This window comes from Petromyzon marinus, chromosome 24 (genome assembly GCF_048934315.1).
Source record: "Petromyzon marinus isolate PM22_M1 ecotype Great Lakes invasive population chromosome 24, UKy_Petmar_22M1.pri1.0, whole genome shotgun sequence".
In the NCBI taxonomy this organism is placed as follows: Eukaryota; Metazoa; Chordata; class Hyperoartia; order Petromyzontiformes; family Petromyzontidae; genus Petromyzon; species Petromyzon marinus.
In genome coordinates, this window is record NC_133690.1 from 4,434,393 (window position 1) to 4,442,638 (window position 8,246).

The following is an 8,246-nucleotide window of genomic DNA, read 5'->3' on the forward strand; positions in this document are numbered from 1 at the left end:
CTTCTCCTCCTCCTCCTTCCGCTTCTTGGCGGCATCGACCGCGGCGGCGTCCCGCCACAGCTGCTGCAGGACTTGGCGCGCCCTCACCTGGGTTTTGGCGAGCTTTCCTTGAGCCTTGAAGAGGGCTTTGTCCGCCGCCGACCGACGTGACCCCTTCCCACTAAAAACGCCGCAGCAGAACAGGCTGCTCTCCTCCTTCTCCAGCAGGCGTCGCGGTCGGAATGTGATCAATATCCACTTGTCTGCAAAGGCAGACGGAGCGTAATTTGGGGTCACAGATGCTCGCAGCCGTCGCGCCAACAGTCACGAGCTTCTGTCACTTTGCATTCACACTCGAGTCAAGTGAAATCAGAATCCTTATTTATATTGGAGGAATCCGATTAGGTATGAAGCTATTTTGGGGCCGTCCATAAATGATGTCTCGCACAGAGGGGGTGGAGGGGGATCAGACATTTGTGATGATGTGTGACGAGGGGGGGAGGGGGGGTAAGAGAAATGTGACGTCACATCAAAATGCGCAACTTTAAATAAACTTAATTAAATATAATTGTTATAACACTAATTTTAAATTTTGATTTAAAGCTTTCGTGACTGCAGTAATTCATATTCTTAGCTCTTTCGGTAAAGTCACGTTGAAGGGAAACAATACAATAATAAAGTATATATAAAACAATAAAAATTGCATTGCAAACCGACACACCTGATGACGACCGTTTGTGTTATGGTCGAAGCATCGTGAGAATTTTTATTGTTTTATATATATTTTATTATTTTATTGTTTCCCTTCAACGTGACTTTACCGAAAGAGCTAAGATTATAACACTAATTTTGATAAATTTTCATTATTAACTATTTGATTATTTAAATTGACTAAGGTCACCTTTTATTTATTCCATGAAGGAGCATTTTGCTTCTCCATGGGAGAATGGACAAACATACATTTAGAAAAAAATTTGAATGACTGTTATTAAACATTTTTATTCCAATGATTCGACCAGGGCTTTTCATTCTGTGGAATCAATGTGAATGTTTTAATTATACTCTCCATTTTGCTTCGTTCTACTACTAAGTTTCAAGCCTATTTTATAGTTATAATTACTTTAAATTTTTTTAGAATTATAAGAGAATTTCAAGAAATATTCTGAACATCTGCTGTTTCATTTAGACGTTGAATATTTTCAAGTGAATTTTGTGCTAAATTTCAGCTTTCAAACGCCTCCTTTTTAATACATGTTTTTGCCTACAACATCAGAGTGCAGCGCCACATTAAATACGTGCAACAATGACAATAGGTTAAAGTGATTTGAAGCATGTTTTATTTTCAAAATGTAAATATGGTTGGGGGGGGGGGCAGAGCCTTGTGACGTCATATTTGAGGGGGGTATGACTTTTTGTGACGCCGTGTGACGAGGGGTTGTGTGTTTCCCCTCTCTCGTGAATTTAGCTCTTCTGTGCCTGGTGGTGGCTGCTTGTGTTGCAACCGAAACGTCCTACGCTATTGTGTTATTTTATTATTTCTTATTTATACGTGACTTTACCGAAAAAAAACAAAGATTGAGGGGGGGGGGTCAAAAATCGGCCAAAATCGCGTGACGTCATTTATGGACGGCCCCTTTTCACAGATGTCTAGTTGGGGATTGGTCAAAAAGTTACAACAATACAAAAACACGATAGGAGTGCAGAGTACAGGAAAGGTAAGCAATTCACTTCAAAAATATATACAGTAGAACCTCGGAGATCGAACGCACCAGAACTCGAACAAATCGGTGTTCGAACGATATTTAGTATTTCCCAACATTTTTTGCCCCGGAAACCGAACGAAATTCGGAGGTCGAACGGCCAATCGCGACTTGAAAGAACCTGTACGGCTGAGAAGCGTATGGCCAGCAGCGTGCATGACGCTTGCCCAGACAAACAGGACTCCCCTTCCAAACAATGACACCACCACCTCCTCCTCCTCACCACCTTCCACTCAAGCCATCAACTCTCCTTACTACAGGTAAAGTGAAGTTCAATGTTCATTTATTTAATTTATTCCATATACTCATTCATTTATTCCATTTATTTATTGTTTCTTGTTTTTTTGGTATGATTTTATGCATGTAATTACTGTAAACTGCGTGTAAAAACTGCTTTATAATGAGAGATTTCTTGTGTCTGGAACTAATTAATGTAATTTACATTAATTCTGATGGGGAAAATTTATTCGGTGTTCGAACAAATCGGTGTTGGAATGGCCTTCTGGAACGAATTAAGTTCGATCTCCGGGGTACCACTGTACAAATGAAACTCAACTAGGTTCATGCTACCAGCTAAAGCCTACTGAGCTATTAGATTGTTTTCAGAAGCAAGATAGCCACAAATGATAGAGGGGGCCGTCGGGATGAGAGGGGATGTCGACAGGAGGTGTGAATGAAAGGGAGCAGGGGATGAGGAGGAGAGAGCAGCGGATGAGGAGGAGAGAGCAGCGGATTAGGAGAGAGCAACGGATGAGGAGAGAGCAGCGGATGAGGAGAGAGCAACGGATGAGGAGGAGAGAGCAACGGATGAGGAGAGAGCAACGGATGAGGAGGAGTGAGCAGCTGATGAGGAGAGAGCAGCTGATGAGAAGAGAGCAACGGATGAGGAGGAGAGAGCAGCGGATGAGGAGAGAGCAACGGATGAGGAGTGAGCAGCGGATGAGGAGGAGAGAGCAACGGATGAGGAGCAAAGAGCAGCGGATGATGAGGAGAGAGTTGTGTGTGAAGGAGGGATTGCCTGTCTCCGTGTGTTGGTGTGGAGTGTTCGCTCCCAATAGAAAATCAACTTGTGTCTACCTTCTGTGTCTATGTTGTGTCCCCGTGTGCCTACATTGTGTCTATGTGTCCGTGTCTCCCTTCTGTCCAAGTGTCTCCCTCACGGTTTGTATAAATGTTTGTCCCTATGAAAGCAACGACCGATCTGACGAAGACTCGGCCACAAGTACAGTCGGCGTGTGTAGTGTACAGGGCCGTCTCACTCACCCACTGCACACATGTCACAGCCGTCTTTGTCTCTCCCCAGTGCCGTCTCACACTCACCTCGGAGATGTTTCCATGCTTCGACCGTCGCGGCAGCAACTCGGCGAGAAGGTTCTTCACTGAAGCTGGGAGAGCGAGTCGAGTGAGAGGGTCTCAGAGAGAGGTGAGTCTCGGAGCGCACCTACTGTACCGGACGCCTCCACTGTAACATTACGATCGGGCGGCAGTTGGTCGTGACGTCACGCGACGGTGGGCGTGGCCTGTGTCTGTAGGGGGGAGGGGCGCGCGGGATAGGGGCGCGGGGGATTGGGGGGAGGGGCGTGAGGGGGATGGGGGGCGTGCGGGGCGGGGCTCTCCAACGGGCGATGCACCAATCGCCCCCAACAGCGAGTTTGTGTTGTTGTTGTTCCATAACAATAACACGTGTTTGTGTTGTTGTTGTTGTTGTTCCATAACAACAACACGTGTTTGTGTTGTTGTTCCATAACAATGACACGTGTGTGTTGTTGTTCCATAACAATAACACGTGTTTGTGTTGTTCCATAACAATAACACGTGTTTGTGTTGTTGTTCCATAACAATAACACGTGTTTGTGTTGTTGTTCCATAACAATAACACCTGTTTATGTTGTTGTTGTTCCATAACAATAACACGTGTTTGTGTTGTTGTTCCATAACAATAACACGTGTTTGTGTTGTTCCATAACAATAACACGTGTTTGTGTTGTTGTTCCATAACATTAACACGTGTTTGTGTTATTGTTCTAGAACAATAACACGTGTTTGTGTTGTTGTTCCATAACAATAACAGCGTGTTTGTGTTGTTCCAGAACAATAACACGTGTTTGTGTTGTTGTTCCATAACAATAACAGCGTGTTTGTGTTGTTCCATAACAATAACACGTTTTTGTGTTGTTGTTCCATAACAATAACACGTGTTTGTGTTGTTGTTCCATAACAATAACACGTGTTTGTGTTATTGTTCCATAACAATAACACGTGTTTGTGTTGTTGTTGTTGTTCCATAACAATGCACGTGTTTGTGTTGTTGTTCCATAACAATAACACGTGTTTGTGTTGTTGTTCCATAACAATAACACGTGTTCGTGTTGTTGTTCCATAACAACAACACGTGTTTGTGTTGTTGTTCCATAACAATAAGACGTGTTTGTGTTGTTGTTCAATACCAATAACACGTGTTTGTGTTGTTCCATAACAATAACACCTGTTTGTGTTGTTGTTCCATAACAATAACACGTGTTTGTGTTGTTGTTCAGGCCACACGGGGTCATTGTTGACGAGTGGAGAGCCTCTTTGTTCATTGTTCTATGCACGAAAAATGTATCAATAATATAAACTTTAATTGCATCATTACTATAAATTCCTTAACATCAGAATCAGAATCTTTATTGAGGCTGGAGGAATCCGATGAGCTATTAAGCTCTTCTTTACAGATGTCCAGTTCGGGCGGGTCACATTTAATTGCGGGACTGCTATCAATACCAGCAGGAACCCGCGAAACTTCGGCGAGGATTTGGGCAGTCCTCGATTTACGAAGGGAACCTGTTCTAAAGACATACAAAGAGAAAGACAAAGATCCCCCGTGTAGCCTTGATAGACTGTCGGGGCAAGTGCTGATAGTGAGCACCTATGAAGGCCGGCACGGCACACGAGTGGGTGGGTGGCCAGTACCACGCCCGGCCACCTTTGTGTCCCCAGTAGCGATGTTTACACACCACACCAGGTACTCATTTCAGGCTGAGTCGACCAAAGGGGAGGCCCAGGACGCATTCACATAATCCTCACTGGTGTTGGCCGTGAGCGAGAATCGAACTAGGGTCGCCGGCTTCGTAGTGCAGCGCGCTAACGACTACACTACCGCTCCCGACCCAACTTTCACGTACACAAAAAAAGACAAAGATCCCCCTATAGCCTTAACAGACTGTTTGGGCAAGTGCTGTTAGCGAGCAGCACATCTGAAGGACCGAATGGCACACGAGGAGGTGGGTGGCCAGCACCACGCCCGGCCACCTTTGTCTCCCCAGTGGAGTTGTTTACACACTGCACCAGGTAGGCATTTCAGACTAAGTAGACCTAGGTGCTCGGGGATAATCGACACAGCTGTTAAGGGACATTCACATGCACACAGACTAAGATCCCTCACATAGCTTTAACAGACTATTGGGGCGAGTGCAGCTAGCGAGCAACAATGAAGGCCGACACGGCACACAAGAGGGTGGCTGGCCAGCACCACGGCGGACCGCCTTTGTCTCCCAAATGGCGATGTTTACTGGTACTCATTTTAGGCCGAGTCTTAAGTGCTAGTGTTCGTAAGTCAGGTGATCCTAAGTCGGGTGTTTGTAAGTGCAGGTGTTCGTAAGTCAGGTGTTCCTAAGTCGGGTGTTCGTAAGTCGAGGGCTTCCTGTAATTTTCATTTCACAGGTCCAGCTGATTTTTAACCAGAAACAGATAACCTATGGCACTGGTAATGACCTATAACAACTGCATATAGCCTCTAAACTAGATTAAAGAAACATCTGTGGTTCATGTGGTGGATGGAGCTGAACAGGGCCCACTGGTGGAGGGGCGAGGCCAAGGGAAGGAGTGGGGACAGCCTCTGGAGAGAGAGGCAACAAGGGATACACGTGCGTGAGTTATGGCACAGATTATGAATCGGCTCACATAAGCCGGTGTGTTTTCGCAGCATTAATTTGAGTAGTTCTCAACGTACAGAGTCGAAAGATAACTCATTTTGACCGTATTAAACCAGCTGGCTGTGGTATTAAATGTGAACTTTGTACGACGTATGAATTTTATCTCAGATGAAAAAAAATATAATCCAGTGCAATCTGAAACACCCACCATAATCATCCATGGGGGTCTTTGGAATTGCACATTGCCTATGTTATGACTCTTGACCTAGATAAAAAACAAGTCACGTGCTGCAGTGCAATGACTACTCAGCGAAAATTCGTAAATAACAAACTGTGGTCTTAAAAGTCCTTATATTTTTAATACGCGACATTTGAACAATTGCTCTTCTTCATAGCACGTGAAGCTAACACGTGCGTCAACAACATTGCCGCAGCACCCCCTGCTGGACTAAACACGCTACTGTGCCGCGGAGACACGTATCAGACGGCCACAAGCGAGTGGTGTCAAGTGTGATCATGATGATTATACTGGTAGGAACGAAGTTGTAACCTGAGTGTACCAGCCTGAAATAGATTAATGTGTCCGTCCGTCCCCTTTTAATACTTTAACGAAGTGAAATCTCGTGCTGTTCGGTGTAAAATCAGCAATAGACAGCGCAGAGACTTGTCCTACCAGCCCACCCTGCAGGGACGTGTTTATGAGGCTTGTTTACCCAGGAAAGCCTCACTGCAGGCGCGACACGTCCATGTAGGGTATCTAGGCGGTCGTCTAGGGCGTAAAGTTAAGTGGGGTGCCAAATTCGAGGAAAAAAAATAATTTCTCAACATTTCTGACGATTGATTGGACAGACGGACGGACAACCCGAATAATTATGCCTCTTAAAAAAACATTAAACGGAAAATAGGGAAAAATGTTTCCCAGTTTACCAAAAAACTCAGCCTCGATCTGCCCCTGGGGTTTGGGGGCGCCGATTGCTGGCAGCAGCGGGTCCAAGGCCGCCGCTTCCTCACTGAGTGAGCCTCGTGGCTCTTTTTCAGGAGGGTCCTGCCAGTTTTCACAGTAGGGGGTGGCTATGTATAATCCGAATTGTGTAATGTGTACTTTATATCAGAATCTATTACAGTACACTATACCATTTTGCGTGAAAACTCGGACCCATTATCTTGAAGTTATCGGGGGTGGGGCGTCTTTGCTTATTAGCATCTTTAGTATCTTGCGATTCACCAACGTTGGTTGGGGCAAGCCTGACTGCTGATGAGACACTGAATGTCGAAGCGAGCCCATAGCTTGCTTTGTATTGAATTAATACTGCTGACATTATGCACTCCAAGAAGACCGTGGGGCTGATGGGATGAAAAAAAACATTGATTTTGTTGTTTTATGCGATGAGACAGATACAGGATTGTGAATGAGACGTGTTTTTTGTCAATGTTATGGACGAATAGGTGAGAATGGTGTGAGTTTGTGTGTGAGTGAATGGCAAATGCCTGGAGTGTGTGGTTCGGATCAGGTGAGTGGTGCGTGGTGGTTGATGAGTATATCATGTGTGTGCCAGGTGAATGATATCTGGTGAGTGTCCGCATGGTGAGCGGTGTCTGGCGATGGGTCAGTTGTCATCCATGTGAGGTCACGCCACCTTATCCGTCCTCTAGTGTGTGTGTCAATAATAACAATGTCAACTTTCAACACGCCGCTACCGCACATCACTCGCTGGCTCTCGCAGAGAGGACAACGACTCGGAGGCGCGAGGAGGAACCACAGATGAGCGGGAAGGCAGCAGCCAGGCGACGAGTCGACGCCAACGATTGCCCAAGCTCTGCGGTCCTCTACAATTTGAGGTGGTGTGGGCCAATTAATGTGGGAGGAAACCGGAGCACCTGAATAATAACTGAACAAAAAATGTTTACCAGGTAAAGCTCACTCAGCTATAGAGCTCTTTTTTTCAGAAACGACCTGGCCCCAAATGATAGCTCAACGAAGTGGCTTATCTTGTGGAAATTTACAGCAGTCAAATACTCAGAACGCCCGTTTATTCTGTATATGAGGAGGTAAAAACCGGAGGACCCGGAAAAAATCCATGCGACCACGGGGAGACAGAGACATGCAAACTCCAAATATACAGCAGGCGTCTGGGTCGGGATCGAATCCACGACCTCCTGTATACCAGGCGAGGTAGTTAACATCTCACCACCGTGGCGCCCATGCGTGCGAAGGGGGCAAACACTCAATCCCATGCAGTCCACATTCTTCCTTTACCGCCTTCTCCTGGCATAGCCAGGGCATGGCACCTCCTCGACGCCCACGGCAAGGGAGTTTCACAACATCGAAGTGCGGTGATCCACCGACCCTCGCTGCTGCCTCCACAGTGCAGCAGCCACGTGCAGCAGCGTAGCCACCACCGCCCAGCTTTTGTTGTGTGCGTGTGTACACAGGAGACGGTAAAAACAACGAGGCATGAGCAAATAATAAATAAAATTGTAAATTCTGAATCGTGACGAATTTAATTACTGGTGGGCTACATAACTGCTTGCCTTCGAACCATCCACCAGCAGCAGGTCTGGCAATGTTTTCAATCTCAGATCATTCATTTTC